The 19,761-nt window shown below is 43.6% G+C and overlaps 1 protein-coding gene across 1 annotated transcript in view; it reads left to right on the forward strand.

Annotated features, from left to right (window-relative positions):
- The window catches only part of LOC121567393 (serine/threonine-protein kinase D2-like), a 65,989-nt gene that overhangs the window by 14,164 nt on the left and 32,064 nt on the right, over nucleotides 1-19,761 (forward strand). The window lies entirely within an intron of this gene.

Genomic DNA, 19,761 nt, shown 5'->3' on the forward strand with positions numbered 1-19,761 from the left:
TTAGTTGTGATACAAATGTTGGGCTATATGTTTAGATTCATTTTTATTTTTTTCTAAGGCTGAATGATGCGACTCTAATGATGATTTGAAAAACGTTGCATTAAAGGCATGAGCTCTACTTTGGTATTAGGTATTTTATTAGGATCCCCATTAGCTGTTGCAAAAGCAGCAGCTACTCTTCCTGGGGTCCACACAAAACATGAAACATGACATAATACAGAACATTAATAGACAAGAACAGCTCAAGGACAGAACTACATACAAATTAAAGGCACACGTAGCCTACATATCAATACATACACACAAACTATCTAGGTCAAATAGGGGAGAGGCTTTGTGCTGTGAGGTGTTGCTTTATCTGTTTTCTGAAACCAGGTTTGCTGTTATTTGAGCAATATGAGATGGAACGGAGTTCCATGCAATAATGGCTCTATATAACACTGGACGCTTTCTTGAATTTGTTCTGGATTTGGGGACTGTGAAAAGACCCCTGGTGACATGTCTGGTGGGGTAAGTGTGTGTGTCAGAGCTGTGTGTAAGTTGACTATGCAAACAATTTGGGATTTTCAACAGGCTCCACACACTTCATCAGTCTCTCATTCACAATTTGACAAGCACTTGATAATGCCTCGAATTTCCCGGCGGCATCCCCTTTGTCTGGATGTAAAGCCCCCTAAAAAATTCCATGCCTTTTGCAGCCAGTGGCCTCTGTGCCCTTGGGGCTGAATATAATAATTATAATTCCCTTCTCCCGGCTGAGTGCTCCGAAGCACCTTTCACACACATAGCTCTCTCAATTCTTATTAGCCAATGCCCGTTACGTGATCGGGTCTTTGTCACAGGCAACAAGAGAAGACAGACATATCAGGGACGCAACTGAATGCGTCCTTATCCAATTCCGAGGCGCATATTGAAGATATTGGAAGAACTCTCCACATTTACTTTTCGTCAGCCAACAAGATGAGTAGGCCTAATGATCAGCAAAAGCACTAGCCTATGTCAATCTACTATCCCCCATACTACAAAAGTTTACCTATTCTATTCTGTGCAAGAAATAAATATTCCAAACATAGTCTGGAACAATTGTAGTATCACCATAGTTTCATTTTTTTACATTTTACATTTTAGTCATTTAGCAGACGCTCTTATCCAGAGCGACTTACAGTTAGTGAATACACATATACATATATATATATATATATATATTTTTTTATTTTTTATTTTTTTATATACTGGCCCCCCGTGGGAAACGAACCCACAACCCTGGCGTTGCAAACGCCATGCTCTATCAACTGAGCTACATCCCTGCCGGCCATTCCCTCCCCTACCCTGGACGACGCTGGCCAATTGTGCGCCGCCCATGAGTCTCCCGGTCGCGGCCGGCTGCGACAGAGCCTGGATTCGAACCAGGATCTCTAGTGGCACAGTTAGCACTGCGATGCAGTGCCTTAGACCACTGCGCCACTCAGGAGTGACGCAGTGGTCTCTCTCATGTCAGATGATTGTTGTAACAGGATTGTAATAACTGATGCCTGTTAGAACTTCCCACAGATACTTGGCACTGAGGTTGGTATAATTATTCACTAAGAAAACACTGACAAACCCACCCTTCATTGTTTTTCTGTATTTCCATTGGGCCAAGAGGTAGAGCAAATAGTCTCACATGCTCTGTTAGGATCACAGATTGCTACTGTAAGTCAACCTTGTTTGCTTGCTATTTAGGTTTCAAAATATGTGTCTGTGATTCTCAGTCTAGCATGCAACAAGTGGCTACCCTCACTACTCCCTTACGGGCGCTCCAGAGTGGCATCTGTAGTGAACAAGAGTCTCACTGAGTGTTGTTGACCACATTACCTTACATAGAGAGGAATGGAAAGTCGAAGAGAGAAGAAGAAAGATTGAAAAAGATTCACACATAAGGGCAAAAGAGAGAGAAAGACAGACAGCGATAAAGGCAGAGGGCAATTGAAATGGAGAACTGTACACAGGAAGAGGTGTAGCGAATTGGACAGGTGGGCCATATCGCCACACACACACACACACACACACAGCTGCAACTGAGAGTCCCTGGCCTGGCCATTGTTTCCACCCCCGTTCTGGAATGGGTCGTTTCTTTATCTCCCTCCCTGGAGGAGCTGGGCCTGGGAACGTGATCACACACACAATCTCCTGTTTACCTCTGTCTCTCTTTTACACACACACACGCCTGCATGTACACACGCACCTACGCACACACCCAGTGGTAGAAAAAGTATCCTATTGTCATACTTGAGTAAAAGTAAAGGTACCTTTATAGAAAATGACTCAAGTAAAAGTGAAAGTCACCAGTAAAATACTACTTGAGTAAAAGTCTAAAGGTATTTGGTTTTAAATATACTTAAGTATCAAATGTAAAAGTATAAATAATTTCAAATTCATTATATTAAGCAAACCAGATTTTTATTTTTATTTTTATGTACAGATACCCAGGGGCACACTGCAACACTCAGAAATACTTTACAAATGAAGCATTTGTGTTTAGTGAGTCCGCCAGATCAGAGACAGTAGAGATGACCATGGATGTTTTCTTGATAAGTGTGTGAATTTGGCTATTTTCCTGTCCTGCTAAGCATTCAAAATGTAACGTGTACTTTTGAGTGTCAGAGAAAATGTATGGAGTAAATAGTACATGATTTTCTTTAGGAATGTAGTGAAGTAAAAGTAAAAGTTGTCAAAAATATAAATATTAAAGTAAAGTACATATACCCCAAAAAACTACTTAAGTAGTTATTTCACCCTTTGACAGGTACCAACACATGGGTGTGATAATTCTACAGTGGTCCCAGCAGCGTATGCTCAAACCGGTATGATTAGAACTCTTATTTAGAACATCCAGTTATGATTGGTCAACAGTTGGCATTTGAGCAGGCCACACAGTTTTTTCACAGAAACATTTTGCACAAACACAGTCCTTACAACATTATGTCCTGAAGGTGTCCAGTTTATTTTTGGATGCAATGGTCAGACATTCACAGAAGTAGTGACAGCTTAACACAATCATCCAAACCGGAAAATGTAGGCTACATTAGTCCTAGTGCTAACTGAGGAAAGATTGACGTAACACAAGCTGTCATATTTAGCTAACTCTTGGCTGACAGAAACCATAATATGAATTTGCTAATAGCAATTACTATTTACAATTCATCACATCACGAGTGAGCTCACTATTGATCGAAATAATTGAGTAAAACATTTTTTATTTTTTAAATAAAGTAATCCAGCGATGGATAGTTTGTGCGCTCCGCCATGTTTGTTTTTTCACGTCAACCAAAGATAAGAGGTTACAAGATGAGTTGGGTCTGTTTGCAGTATGCATGTTGAAGGGGGTGTGTTGTCTACCATCATTCACTTCCGGAGGTTTACTTGAAAGATGAGTGAACCATCCTTTCACCTCATTTTGTTATAACATCTTTGGTCTGACAGACATGTCCAAAGTTATTATTTGTAAGGAAAACAACAATGAATGTAATGTGGGCGCCAGCCGGTAAATGTGCCAGGGGGAGAAAGTTTGTGCAAGGCCTTTTCTGACTGGAGATGCGCAAATGTCTGCATACTTGATCTGGGGAAACACTGGGGAAGTGCTTGGGCTCTCATTGAAGAGAGAAGTTTGTCCGGCTCGGTAAAGCCTCAAACATAAATTGTCCGCAGCAGTGAAATGGGCTACTTCTATGTGAATTAATGAGGAGGCAGAACAAACCTCAAGTTGAAACTATAGATAATTAGCAGGCAGCGTGTCTTGGTTTGAGGGCAGCGTGTGTTAACTGTCCTGTTGCGTAACAATCACATTTTGGAACAGTGAGTGCATTCTGACATCACGCACATAAAAAAAACTCACGCTGGGGTGACCGTTAGAGATATTTGGAACTCACATGTGAAAAGGTTCAAGTATTTTTACTTAAGTACTTTACACCACTGGACACACCACACACTGTACACAGGCAGGCGCATGCACGTACGCACACGCAAGAAAGGAGTTAAGAATACTCACGCACGCACACACACTGTACCACCAGTCCTGATGGTGAGGATAAGGGTCCAGCCTGATGCACAACGTTGTACTGTATGGCTGAAAGCAAATCCTCTAGCATTCAATGCTATTGTGTTATTGTACATGACGACTCGGCCTAATCCAGGTCTATCTGTCAACAAACCCAGCCCTCACATATTCATTGGCTGAAATGATCTGATTTGATACATTTGGTCTTGTTCTAACCCATTTTGGTAGAGTGTGTGTGTGTGTTTTGGGAGCCCTATATTGGTTACTAATACCTACACTGCTTATCAGACCAAAGCCTTTTGTTAGTGAATTAATTAGCTAAACCCAGGCAAGTGCACAGCACAGTGAGTCAGGAACGCATGAGCATGGTAGCACAATGGTCTGAGCCGCCACACCTTTACCACACCACATTTTTACTAAGCCACACACAACCAGCAGGCTTCTAAAGGAAATGGTGTCCCATATCAAAGCAACAGCTGCCGCCAATGATCCGCACAGCGCTCCCTTACCGAAACGCCGTACTCTTCCCTCTTTCTCTTCCCCTCTCGTTCATTTGCATCGTAGCAGAGCAGCTCGGAGCGGCTTTGCATGGACGGACAGTGTTTCCTGGCGGCGTACTCCTCCATTTGACTATTTAAAACACTGCTAATAGCAGTGATAGGATGAGAAAGACAGATAAAGGTGTATTGACAGAGATTGAGAGAGATTGAGAAAGAGGGAGAGAAAGAGAGAGAGAAAAGGAAATTGACAGAGGTTAAGAAAGAGGGAGAGGGAGAGAAAGAGAGAGAGAAAGGGAAATTGACAGGGGTTGAGAGAGAGGGAGAGAAAGAGAGAGAGAGAGAGATGGGAAGCAAGGTTCAGGCCGTACACTGCTAGAATCAAGGGGAAAGCTGTTGTTTTGTATCCAGTTTGAAGCCACGGTTTTATAGAGTTTGGCAATCCAGTTATTTTCACCACGATGAAAGTGGACTTGATCATTTAGAAAATGTTGAGGCCTATCACTCAGAGTCTAGTTAGTAACAACCTTTTCAGTGTTTTTCTACAGAAGGCTATACAGTAGGTCAGGGTTCTTCAATTCCGGTCCTGGAGGGCCGAGACACCTCTGTTTTTCATCCTCTCCTTCTAATCAGGGGCTAATTCAGACCTGGGACACCAGGTGAGTGCAATTAACTACCAGGTAGAAATAAAAAACAGAAGTGTTTCGGCCCTCCAGGACCGGAATTGAAGAACCCTGCAGTAGGTCCATACTTACTGTTACTGTAGTGCCCTGCATTCCAGATCACTCTCAGAGACCTTATGATACTAATCCAATGATTAGCTCTGCTAGAAACCCGTTTTGTACCGTAATCACATTTTAAGCAGTAGCAGAAGTGTTTGGTGGCATGCTACTGTGCAAAACCCTCACAGCTGGTCCAGCAGGCAGGCAGGCAGGCAGGCAGGCAGGCAGGCAGGCAGGCAGGCAGGCAGGCAGGCAGGCAGGCAGGCAGGCAGGCTGGCCGGCAGGCAGGTAGCAAAATTCCTATATTTTCAGGGCAACAGATGGAACACACAGGGGTCTTTGAGAGCAGGGAGAGCTCTGTAGATCAAGGGCAGCCAGACATGTACCCATCTATCTCTTCAGACAACAACACTGACTCACATAAATGCTGCAAGGAAGCCCTCACCCAATTGGTATACATTCAAACCTGAGGAAGAGGCTCCTAAAGATGCACTATTCAGAAATCGCTCTGCCATTTCCTGGTTGCTAAAATTCAAATAGTTTGCCTAATTTCAGTTTATGTGACAAAACAATCAAGTAGGCTATAGTGTAGAGAATCATTGTACCATCTAAACTGCTGTGACATATATTTTCCATAACCAGAAATATTGTATTTTCAGCTGTTTGAAGCTGGTGTACAAAACTGAGGACGCAAAAATGATGCGTAAGAACGGGAAGCATAAAAATAGTACACAGAACAGATCTACTGCTTCTTAGACTTGCTTTCAATGAGAATGGCAGATCTATAACTAACATTTTTTAAAGTGAATTTGGTCGGGTCGCCCAAAAAGTTACATATTGCAGCTTTAACTTAGATATTGTGTCTTTTGGAGGGGCTGCCTGGATGATGTTGTTTGGTGCGTTCCAGGAAAAGCAGTGTATGCTCTGGAGGGTCTGAGGGCCTTTAAAAAAAAGAATGTCACAGATGGCAGCAGTGTTTACCAGGGACAGCTGCAGACACTCCGAGGTTTGTGGGTCGTACTTAACGCGCGTGTCTGTGCTGGTCCGGGATGTGTGGTGGAGGCCTATGCACACACACATGCATGCACTAACACACACACTCTCTCTCTCTCTCTCTCTCTCTCTCTCTGGGTACCTAGGGGAACCTGAGGTTAGAGAGGCATGTAGTAAATACACAAACACTGAGGCTGGCACTGCAGTGACTTTCATAGGAAGGAAGGGAGTGACACAGACGTCAGCGGGGATGGGTGGAGGATGAGGTAGAAGAAACGGGTGATGAAAAGATTATGATACTGTAGACTACATGAGAGAAAGATATAGGCATGTCATGTGGGTCTTCAAAGCTCTTGGTCTCGTACTCTGGTCTCACAGTGAAAAGCTGTTGAACCGTGGCTAATTACTTACAGTATGTGGGCTAACAAACGTGATTCATCCCAACTAGTGGTTTCACGCTTCTATTGGTTCTCTAACATGCTACTTTGATTTCATTGTTGTGTGGTGTTTGAGTAAGAATCACAGGAAGTACAGGAACCTCAAATATCAATTCTACAGAAGTCTGTACATAGTTTCTTATCCACATTATAATCCAAAATGAAGTAATACCAAAATTGCCGCCATATGACAAGAAGGGTTTAGTGTAGGAGTTAGGGTTAGTGTTTTAGTAATGGTCCGTGTTAGGTAAGCCTGACGACAATGGGTCAATGTGAGGGCTGGCTGGGTAGGGTCGTCTGGTCCTCCTGGGGATGTTTTGTGCCTGAGCCTGAGGGAGAGAGAGGACTGCCAGGCTGGCTGGGGGAAAGGATGGGGGTGGGCAGGAGAGGAGCTAGGCTACAGTGCTACCTCAGTAGGTAAACAAATTACATTAGGGCTGAGGAGAGGACTCAGTGGAAAGACAGAGTGGAGAGAAAATGGGAGAGAGAAAGAGATGGAGTAAGAATGAAATGTTTTGTTTCTAGTATTATGCTGGGCGCATCACTAGAAGGGAACACATAGGTCCCTTGTAAAAATGTCAGGCCAAACTCTTTGTGGAGTTCATTGAGAGCCGAGCGCTCACATTAGTCATGTGACTGGAGCTGCAGCACTAGCCTGCATCTCGCTCTCTTTCTCTCTCTCTTGTTCTCTCTCCACCCCCCCCCCCCCTCTCTCTTTCCCTCCTCTTTCTCTCTAAGCAGATCAGTGAAAACCCCTCCATCCTGACCCGAGAATGGGAATGAGGGATAAAAACCAGAACGGGTTATGGGAAGAAGGGGAGGAACAAAAGCATAGATAGGAAAAGAGAGGGAGTGACTCAGCCCAGTGATTTACTTTTTAGTCATTTAGCAGACGCTCTTATCCAGAGCGACTTACAGTTAGTGAGTGCATACATTATTTTTTATTTTTTTCATACTGGCCCCCTATGGGAATCGAACCCACAACCCTGGCATTGCAAATGCCATGCTCTACCAACTGAGCTACATCCCTGCCGGCCATTCCCTCCCCTACTCTGGACGACGCTGGGCCAACTGTGCGCAGCCCCATGGGTCTCGTGTCCATTGTGGCTCCCAGCATGGATGGGGAGGGATGTGTACGTGTGTAACCGACCATGCACTCCCAGCACGCATTGGGAATGTTTAGCAATCACATGTTGTGCAGTGTTCATTTGAGATGTCTCTGGAGTCCTATCTATAACACCCGGCCTGCTAAGTGAAGGGGGGTGGAGGGAGGAGGAGGAGGAGGAGGAGGAGGTGTTTGTAGGGGAAGAGAATAGGGGAGGTAAACAACTAGCTCTAGCATCACTAATCACTCTCTCTGTCTCTCTCCTCATCCATCTCTTTTCCTGCTCTACAGATGTAGGATCTTCATTTGATGACCATGTTGTTGCACAGCAGGAAATGTAAACGTGTAGTGTATTCCACATTTAAAAAGGCTTCTAAAGTTTGTAATTTCCACATTAAAATTGTATTTGACCTAACAAAAAATGTATAAACCCCTACAAAAAGGTCCATTAATTATAATCCACACAATAATTAACATTTCCTGTTGCTGCAGGATTATTTTCCTGCTGTGAGAAACTGGTCAAATTAAGATCCTACATCTGTATGTTTCGTACACCCGTTCCCCTCTCATATCCCTGACTCCTTTACTTTTTCTCTTTTCCTTTCAGGTCTTGCTCTCCCTCGCCCTCTTTTCCTCTCCTTCCTTTCTTGTGAATAAAGAAAGCTGTGCTCAGTGCTGAGTGTGTAGGTAGAGGCCCAGGGGATCAGGGCCAGGTCCCTATCGGCTTACCTGGCATGCCAGGCAGAGGGAGAGGCAGGCCCACAAAAGCCCTGTTCAGTGCAGCCGAGCACAGCTCCTTTATCCCCAGGTCTGGAAACGGCTCTCACGTTACCCTCTGCTCCCCCATAGCAGAATGAGTCGCTTTGTCTCCGAGCCCCCACCCGAGACCAGCCCCCTCTAACACATACACAAACTAACACACCGATCCCACCAAATACAGGCGCACACACACCCATGGAAATGAACACAGCCTTTGCTTATTTTCCCCTGCATGAATATAAGCTATCCCTCTATCCTATCCATATAATGCAGAAGTCTGCATTATTACAGCCTGTAGACCTGTTTACACACTACATGACCAAACGTATGTGGACACCCAGATGTCAAAAATCTCATTCCAAAATCATGGGCATTAGTATGGAGTTGGTCCCGCCTTTGCTGCTATAACATCCTCCACTCTTCTGGGAAGGCTTTCCACTAGATGTTGGAACATTGCTGCGGGGACTTGCTTCCATTCAGCCACAAGAGCATTAGTGAGGTCGGGCACTGATGTTGGGCGATTAGGCCTGGAATGCAGACGGTGTTCCAATTCATCCCAAAGGTGTTAGATGAGGTTGAGTTCAGGGCTTTGTGCAGGCCAGTCAAGTTCTTCCACACCGATCTCGACAAACCATTTCTGTATGACCTCGCTTTGTGCATGGGGGCATTGTCATGCTGAAACAGGAAAGGGCCTTCCCCAAACTGTTGCCACAAAGTTGGAAGCACAGAATCATTTAGAATGTCATTTTATGCTATAGCATTAAGATTTCCCTTCACTGGAACTAAGGGGCCTAACCCGAACCATGAAAAACAGCCCCACGCCATTATTCATCCTCCACCAAACTTTACAGTTGGCACTATGCGTTGGGGCAGGTAGCGTTCTCCTGGCATCCGCCAAACCCAGATTCGTCCGTTGGTCTGCCAGATGGTGAAGTGTGATTCATCACTCCAGAGAATACGTTTCCACTGCTCCAGAGTCCAATGGCTGTGAGCTTTACACCACTCCAGCCGACGCTTGGCATTGCGCATGGTGATCTTAGGCTTGTGTGCAGCTGCTCGGCCATAGAAACCCATTTCATGAAGCTCCCAACTAACAGTTCTTGTGCTGACATTGCTTCTAGCTTGTGTGGCCTATCACGTCGCGGCTGAGCTGTTGTTGCTCCGAGATGTTTCCACTTCTCCATAACAGCACTTACAGTTGACTGGGGCAGCTCTAGCAGGGCAGAAATTTAATGAACTGACTTGTTGGAAAGTTGGCATCCTATGACGGTGCCACGTTGAAAGTCACTGAGCTCTTCAGTAAGGCAATTCTACTGCCAATGTTTGTCTATGGAGATTGCATGGCTGTGTGCTCAATTTTATGAAACCTGTCAGCAACAGGGGTGGCTGAAATAGCCAAATCCACTAAATTGAAGGGGTGTTCACATACTTTTGTATATATAGTGTATATGACTGTGTGCATTCTTGTTCACACTTTGCATGGTTGTGTTTGTATATGTTTAGACACTGTCTGTACAGCATGCTTTGCCTTTTACTGAGGAGTGGCTGCCGTCTGGCCACTCTACCATAAAGTCCTGATTGGTGGAGTACTGTGGAGATGGTTGGATGGACAGGTGTGTGCCTTTCCAAGTCATGTCCAATCAATTGAATTTACCACAGGTGGACTCCAATAAAGTTGTAGAAATATCTCAAGGAAGATCAATGGAAACAGGATGCAACTGAGCTCAATTTCATGTCTCATAGCAAAGGGTCTGAATACTTATGTAAATAAAGTATTTCTGTTTTGTATTTGTAATACATTTGGAAAAATTTATAACAACCTGTTTTCGCTTTGTCATTATGGGATATTGTGTAGTCAAGGGGTCTGAATACTTTCCGAATGCACCGTATGTGTATTCATGTGCTTCTGTGTGCTTGCTTGTGTGTCTTTTGTGTTTGCGTTGGTGTATTTGTACATACAGTTGAAGTCGGAAGTTTACATACACTTAGGTTGGAGTCATTAAAACTCGTTTTTCAACCACTCCACGTTTCTTGTTAACAAACTATAGTTTTGGCAAGTCGGTTAGGACATCTACTTTGTGCATGACACAAGTAATTTTTCCAACAATTGTTTACAGACAGATTATTTCACTTATAATTCACTATATCACAATTCCAGTGGGTCAGAAGTTTACATACACTAAGTTGACTGTGCCTTTAAACAGCTTGGAAAATTCCAGAAAGTGATGTCATGGCTTTAGAAGCTTCTGATAGGCTAATTGACATCATTTGAGTCAATTGGAGGTGTACCTGTGGATGTATTTCAAGGCCTACCTTCAAACTCAGTGCCTCTTTGCTTGACATCATGGGAAAATCAAAATAAATCAGCCAAGACCTCAGAAAAAAATTGTAGCGCTCCACAAGTCTGGTTCATCCTTGGGAGCAATTTCCAAACGCCTGAAGGTACTACGTTCATCTGTACAAACAATCGTGCCCAAGTATAAACATCATGAGACCACGCAGCCGTCATACCGCTCAGGAAGGAGACACGTTCTGTCTCCTAGAGATTAACGTACTTTGGTGCGAAAAGTGCAAATCAATCCCAAAACAACAGCAAAGGACTTTGTGAAGATGCTGGAGGAAACAGGTTCAAAAGTATCAATATCCACAGTAAAACGAGTCCTATATCAACATAACCTGAGAAGCCACTGCTCCAAAATGGCCATAAAAAAGCCAGACTACGGTTTGCAACAGCACATGGGGACAAAGATCATACTTTTTGGAGAAATGTCCTCTTGTCTGATGAAACAAAAATAGAACTGTTTGGCCATAATGACCCTCGTTATGTTTGGAGGAAAAAGGGGTCCGCTTCCAAGCCGAAGAACATCATCCCAACCGTGAAGCACGGGGGTGGCAGCATCATGCTGTGGGGGTGCTTTGCTGCAGGAGGGACTGGTGCACTTCACAAAATAGATCTCAAGAGATCAGTCAGGATGTTAAAGCTTGGTCACAAATGGGTCTTCCAAATGGACAATGACCCCAAATATACTTCCTAAGTTGTGGCAAAATGGCTTAAGGACAACAAAGTCAAGGTATTGGAGTGGCCATCACAAAGCCCTGACCTCAATCCTATAGAACATTTGTGGGCAGAACTGAAAAAGCGTGTGCACCCAACTTATTGTGGGAAGCTTGTGGAAGGCTACCCGAAACGTTTGACCCTAGTTAAACAATTTAAAGGCAAAGCTACCAAATACTACTTGAGTGTATGTAAACTTCTGACCCACTGGAAATGTGTTGAAAGAAATAAAAGCTGAAATAAATCATTCTCTCTACTATTATTCTGACATTTCACATTCTTAAAATAAAGTGGTGATCCTAACTGACCTAAGACAGGGAATGTTTACTAGGATTAAACGTCAGGAATTGTGAAAAACAGAGTTTAAATGTATTTGGCTAAGGTGTATGTAAACTTCCGACTTCAACTGTATCTGTATTTGTGCGCTAGTGGGTGTGTTTGTGTGTGTGCATATCTGTGTTTGCGCGCTTGTGTGTATATGTGTGTCATCAGTGTTTCTACTCCTCTCCCTCTCCTGTCCTGCTGGTTTACAAAGCGTGTTCTGGTATGCATCAGCCATGTCAGGAATGTAAACCTATGTGTGTTTCCATGCCCAACTCTCCATGACGAAGTTCAGACAGATCACTGCCTCATACAACCAGGGTGAAAAGGTGTGTTCGCTGAACCAGAACACACATAAATAGCATTTCTCTCTGTTTGAGTCAGGTTGTTGAGTAGGCTAAATTAGCTGCATTATCTAGCTTAGTAAGTGAAAGGTAAACTAAGAAGAAGAAAATAAATAAATATATATAGCTCTCTCTTTCTGCTTCTTCTCCTTAATTTTTAAAGAAATGAATTTGTTCAAAACTGTTCAGCTATTGTATTTCTCTTTGAGTCAACTACTCACCACACTTTATGCACTGCAGCTGGCTGTAGCGTATGCTTTCAGTACTAGATTCATTATCTGATCTTTGATTGGATGGACAACATGTCAGTTGATACTGCAAGTGCTCTGATAGGTTGGAGGATGTCCTCCGGAAATCGTCATAATTAATGTGGAAATCTATGGAAGGGTTTGAGAACCATGGTTTTGTATTGAAGTCAATGTACCCAGAGGAGGACGGAAAATAGCTGTCCTCTGGCTACACCATGGTACTACCCTAGATGATGCTGTTGAGGCTACTGTAGACCTTCATTGCAAAACAGTGTGTTTTTAATACGTTTTTTTTGGTGACGTGAATATATTTTGTATAGCTAAAAATTATATATTCTTTAACATTTCACTATTTTTATGAAATTCACTGAGTAGGATGGTCCTCCCCTTCCTCCTCTGAAGAGCCTCCACTGCATTACTCAGCATTATGCCCATAGCCATGTAGAGGACAAATGTTAAAATCACATACTTAGGTTTAATATTACTATAACTTTATAATAAGCTAGTAGTGAATCATTTAGTATCCTACACATGTACTGTCGTGGTCAAAAGTTTTGAGAATGACACAAATACTAATTTTCACAAAGTCTGCTGCCTCAGTTTTGATGATGGCAATTTGCATATAATCCAGAATGTCATGAAGAGTGATCAGATGAATTGCAATTAATTGCAAAGTCCCTCTTTGCCATGAAAATTAAGTTAATCCCCAAAAAACATTTCCACTGCATTTCAGCCCTGCCACAAAAGGACCAGCTGCCATCATGTCAGTGATTCTCTCGATGACACAGGTGAGAGTGTTGACGAGGACAAGGCTGGAGATCACTCTGTCATGCTGATTGAGTTAGAATAATAGACTGGAAGCTTTAAAAGGAGGGTGGTGCTTGAAATCATTGTTCTTCCTCTGTTAGCCATGGTTATATATTGACTCTTTGCATAAACTTAATGTAATTGTCAATAAAAGCCTTTGACACTTATGGAATGCTTGCAATTATACTTCAGTATACCATAGTAACATCTGACAAAAATATCTCATAACACTGAAGCAGCGAACTTTGTGAAGACCAATACTTGTGACATTCTCAAAACTTTTGACCACGACTGTAGTCTCTGTTGTTCAACTCCAGGGTTTCCCTCTGAAACTTGGGCCAGCTGTGTGTGCAGCCAGTCAGGCATTTAGGAGGCCTGAGCCTGTCTCTTCCTCTGTGTGTGTGTTTCTGTGTGTGTGTGTCAAGGCTGATAGTGAGGATGCAGGGGAATACTGCACTCAGGGCTGACACAAACAGGAAGACTCTTACTGCCCTTTACAGTACACTCTATTCTAAAGAACTCTCTGACTTCCAGTATTGGGTCTTAAGTCTATACTTAGTCTCAGTCTCTCAGTCACAGTCAGTCTCTCAGTCACAGTCAGTCTCTCAGTCACAGCCTCAGACTCCCTCTCTCTCGCTCTCGCTCTCTCTCTCTCTCTCTCTCTCTCTCTCTCTCTCTCTCTCTCTCTCTCTCTCTCTCTCTCTCTCTCTCTCTCTCTCTCTCTCTCTCTCTCACACACTTTTACATTGGATTTAGGGCATTAACAATAGGTCATATTCCTCTCTGTCTTTCATTTATCTTTCATTCTCTTTCTCTCTCTTTTTGAACTCTGACGTCACCGGCATGTGCTTTCACTCTTACTCTGCAGGTGCTGATTCGGGGGCAAAGGGAGGACAGGATTAGATGACATTCCTGCCGTCTGTTTCATCCCTCCGTCACAGTACCCTCACAGGGTTAAAAATATCCCATCCCCCGCTTACATGTTTGTTCCACCATGCTGCCAAAAACAACACCAAATGAGAAAGAAGAAATTCCAGCGATGAGCCAAGCCGTTGTCAGGTGCTAACGAGGGCTGCAAGCTGACGTCTTTTACACCCCGGTCGCCGTGACAACGCCTCATTAAACACCCGTTCCAGTGGGAGCGTGGTTCTCTTTCAGGGCCTCTGTTAGGCCCCGTTCTAAACATGTCCCTGAACAGGGATGGTCCCCACTCCCCACAGGACTTTTCCACTATGGAGGACTTTCCACTTTCCACCCTCTGTCTGTAGAGACTCACACTCTCAGTGATGGTGTTTGGCATTGGTGCTGTATACTGTACGGTGTGTTCAGCTGAAAAACGAGACATGGCTGTCTAAACAATGACTTTTGTTTGAGGAGGATGTATGTTCCTCTTACCTTTAGAAGAACAGGAGGACGAACCTATCGTGATAACTCTTCTGCTTCGTAAAGCCATGTATGGTTATTGAACTATTGTACTATGGAGCCTGTTCACAACGCAAGGCATGAGTTATGATGTTATTGATAAAAGCTACTTTTTGGATCTTAGTTACATAATATTTAGATAGACAGAGGATAAAAGGGGTGTGTCCCTGCTATCATAGATTATGTGTGAAAATGTCATCACTTTCGCGATCTAATAGCTGTCAGAGTGGCTGGAGGGGTACACGGTACAGAGTGAATGGATCTTACACAGGGAACAATCCCACATTGTTCTGGTGGCCCATCTGAATTTCCGTCAATGTTTTTACATGACAATCTTTGAGTGGGCATCTGTAGCTGAGTTCTTATCGCCGGTGATGAGACACTTCCTCCTGTGTGATTTGCTGCTGTCGCCACTTCTCCACTGTGCTCAAACACAGAACTCTGTCCTCCTCTCTCTGTAGAGGTCATAGACACAGTTCTCCTTTCTCTGTGAGGTCATAGACACTGTCCTTCTCTCTCTGTGAGGTCATAGACACTGTCCTTCTCAACTTACCATCACATACTTTTTTATGTGGGGCTATATAACAGTCAATTGCAAATTCGTCTGACATAATGTCTCTTATCTCACCACCACTAATGAGAGTGCTTGATGCATATCACTTTGGAGCTTCTCAAATTCAGGGGGCGTGGTCAACAATGCGCACCTCATCTCTGCTGTCACATCCATCCTGGATCAATATTTGGTTTATGTTGCTGGGAACTCTGAAAAATGCGAGGTCAAATCATGACGTCAGTGATCTTCAGGTCAGAATGTCGGAGCTCTAGAAAGAGGCCCGAGTTCCCGAGATGGAATTCCGAGTTGGATGACCGTAAAAATTTAAAAATCCCAGTTGGAGTTAGTTTTTTCCCCAGTTCCCAGTGGTCTTGAATGGACTGAAGTCGGAAGTCGGAGAAATCCAAGTTCCCAGTTCCGAGTTCCCAGTTGTTTTGAAAATGGCACTAATGCAGACGAGAGCACTGCTGAATCCAGCTTCACACAGATATGAGCTGGCGAAGGGTACCATGAGTTTTAATGCTCTGAGGGAGTCGGCAGGGTATTCCCTTTGATTCCGATTCAAGCGAAACGGTCAAGTGCGGCCTTTTCCCACGATCTACGGGTACTCTCTGGTTGAATTTGATCTATTAGATTTCAATAATTTTCATTTTTAAGGTTAACCACATTACAATGATTTTCAAAAACAAAGATGAATATATATATATATATATATATATATACAAAGATGATATATATATATACAGTCGTGGTCAATAGTTTTGAGAATGACACAAGTATTGGTCTTCACAAAGTTTGCTGCTTCAGTGTTATGGGATTTTTTGTCAGATGTTACTATGGTATACTGAAGTATAATTGCAAGCATTCCATAAGTGTCAAAGGCTTTTATTGACAATTACATTAAGTTTATGCAAAGAGTCAATATTTGCAGTGTTGACCCTTCTTTTTCAAGACCTCTGCAATCCGCCCTGGCATGCTGCCAATTAACTTCTGGGCCACATCCTGACTGATGGCAGTCCATTCTTGCATAATCAATGCTTGGAGTTTGTCAGAATTTGTGGGTTTTTGTTTGTCCACCCGCCTCTTGAGGATTGACCACAAGTTCTCAATGGGATTAAGGTCTGGGGAGTTTCCTGGCCATGGACCCAAAATGTCTATGTTTTGTTTCCCGAGCCACTTAGTTATCACTTTTGCCTTATGGCAAACTGCTCCATCATGCTGGAAAAGGCATTGTTCATCACCAAAGTGTTCTTGGATGGTTGGGAGAAGTTGCTCTCGGAGGATGTGTTGGTACCATTCTTTATTCATGGCTGTGTTCTTAGGCAAAATTGTGAGTGAGCCCAATCCCTTGGCTGAGAAGCAACCCCATACATGAATGGTCTCAGGATGCTTTACTGTTGGCATGACACAGGACTGATGGTAGTGCTCACCTTGTCTTCTCCGGACAAGCTTTTTTCCGGATGTCCCAATCAATCGGAAAGGGGATTAATCAGAGAAAATGACTTTACCCCAGTCTTCAGCAGTCCAATCCCTGTACCTTTTGCAGAATATCAGTCTGTCCCTGATGTTTTTCCTGGAGAGAAGTGGCTTCCTCGCTGCCCTTCTTGACACCAGGCCATCCTCCAAAAGTCTTCGCCTCACTGTGTGTGCAGATGCACTCACACCTGCCTGCTGCCATTCCTGAGCAAGCTCTGCACTGGTGGTGCCCTGATCCCGCAGCTGAATCAACTTTAGGAGACGGTCCTGGCGCTTGCTGGACTTTCTTGGGCGCCCTGAAGCCTTCTTCACAACAATTGAACCTCTCTCCTTGAAGTTCTTGATGATCCGATAAATTGTTGATTTAGGTGCAATCTTACTAGCAGCAATATCCTTGCATGTGAAGCCCTTTTTGTGCAAAGCAATGATGATGGCACATGTTTCCTTGCAGGTAACCATGGCTAACAGAGGAAGAACAATGATTTCAAGCACCACCCTCCTTTTAAAGTTTGCAGTCTGTTATTCTAACTCAATCAGCATGACAGAGTGATCTCCAGCCTTGTCCTCGTCAACACTCTCACCTGTGTTAACGAGAGAATCACTGACATGATGTCAGCTGGTCCTTTTGAGGCAGGGCTGAAATGCAGTGGAAATGTTTTTTGGGGATTAAGTTAATTTTCATGGCAAAGAGGGACTTTGCAATTAATTGCAATTCATCTGATCACTCTTCATAACATTCTGGAGTATATGCAAATTGCCATCATAAAAACTGAGGCAGCAGACTTTGTGAAAATTAATATTTCTGTCATTCTCAAAACTTTTGACCACGACTGTATACAGAAGATTGCCCTATTTGGTAAAAGACCAAGTCCATATTATGGCAAGAACAGCTCAAATAAGTAAAGAGAAACAACAGTCCATCATTACTTTAAGACATGAAGGTCTGCCAATACGGACAATTTCAAGAACTTTGAAAGTTTCTTCAAGTGCAGTCGCAAAAACCATCAAGCGCTATGATGAAACTGGCTCTCATGAGGACCACCACAGGAATGGAAGACCCAGAGTTACCTCTCCTGCAGAGGATAAGTTCATTAGAGTTACCAGCCTCAGAAATCGCAGCCCAAATAAATGTTTCACAGAGTTCAAGTAACAGACACATCTCAACATCAACTGTTCAGAGGGGACTCTGTGAATCAGGCCTTCATGGTCGAAATGCTACAAAGAAACCACTACTAAAGGACACCAATAATAAGAAGAGACCTGCTTGTGCCAAGAAACACGAGCAATGGACATTAGACCGGTGGAAATGTGTCCTTTAGTCTGGAGTCCAGATTGAAGATATTTGGTTCCAACCGCCGTGTCTTTGTGAGATGCGGTGTGGGTGAACGGATGATCTCCTTATGTGTATTTCCCACCGTAAAGCATGGAGGAGGAGGAATTATGGTGTGGGGGTGCTTTGCTGGTGACACTGTCTGTGATTTATTTAGAATTCAAGGCACACTTAACCAGCATGGCTACCACAGCATTCTGCAGCGATATGCCATCCCATCTGGTTTGGGCTCAGTGGGACTATCATTTGTTTTTCAACAGGACAATGACCCAACACACCTCCAGGCTGTGTAAGGTCTATTTTACAAAGAAGGAGAGTGATGGAGTGCTGCATCAGATGACCTGGCCTCCACAATCCCCCAACCTCAACCCAGTTGAGATGGTTTGGGATGAGTTGGACAGCGGAGTGAAGGAAAATCAGCCAACAAGTGCTCAGCAAATGTGGGAACTCCTTCAAGACTGTTGGAATAGCATTCCAGGTGAAGCTGATTGATAGAATGCCAAGAGTGTGCAAAGCTGTCATCAAGGCAAAGGGTGGCTATTTGACGAATCTCAAATATAAAATATATTTTGATTTATTTAACACTTTTTTGGTTACTACATGATTCCATATGTGTTATTTCATAGTTTTGATGTCTTCACTATTATTCTACAATGTAAAAAATAGTAAGAATAAAGAAAAACCCTTGAATGAGTAGGTGTGTCCAAACGTTTGACTGGTACTGTATATAAATCAATATTTTCTTTCAGGATTTTTGACATTTTTGACATTTTCATATCAGGCGACCCCACATGGGGTCATGGCCCCTAGTTTGGGAACTGCTGTCACAGACACAGTCTCTCGCTCTCTCTCTCTCTCTCTCTGTAAGGTCGTAGACACAGTCTCTCTCTCAATCTCTCTCTCTCTCTCTCTTTCTCTCTGTCTGTGATTTTATAGACAAAGTCCCTTTATATCTATCTGTGAGGTTATAAACAGTTCCTCTTTCTGTGAGGTCATATACACAGTCCTTTCTGTCTCTGTGAGGCCATGGTGTAAGCACTGTAGAATGCTATGAATGCTCTAAATTAGAGTTTTTCCTTGGAGAGGTCACCATAAAAACCCTCACATGTCAACATTCACCCAGTCGTAGGTCTCCAGTCAGTGCACCAGGCAGGGCCTTAGTGAGGCTGGAGCTTTGAGCTTGTCTTTTTTCACCACCTCAGCACGAGACTGAGTGGTCATATGTGGACCGTGTCGCAAGCATGTTGAGCTGCAGGGAGGAAGTGGTGGTGAGAATAAAAAGCAGAACTCTGGGTTGCACCAACACCCTCTGCTCTGCGCTTCACACCTAGACAGGCTATTTATAACTAGTAGCCTAACTCTGAAGCCCTCTGATCCGTCTAGAAACGAAGCAGAGGGCGCCTCATAGGGCAGAAACGGACGTTGGTGGTGGCGGTGGTCGGGTGTATTATTGTCATTGTGATATAGTTGACTCAGCCTGATTACTTGATAGTGTGTAAAGAGTTGAAGTATCAAGTGTGATAGATGAAGCAATACACTGAAAGATATCTGTCCCTCTCTGATCCCTCTCAGGGATACCACTGTAATAATGTCAGGGAGTTGGGGTTTTGCCTCGCCTCATGTTGTTATTTACTGTTACGGCTTTGTGTTTGAGTG

This window comes from Coregonus clupeaformis, chromosome 6, assembly GCF_020615455.1.
Source record: "Coregonus clupeaformis isolate EN_2021a chromosome 6, ASM2061545v1, whole genome shotgun sequence".
Taxonomy (NCBI): Eukaryota; Metazoa; Chordata; class Actinopteri; order Salmoniformes; family Salmonidae; genus Coregonus; species Coregonus clupeaformis.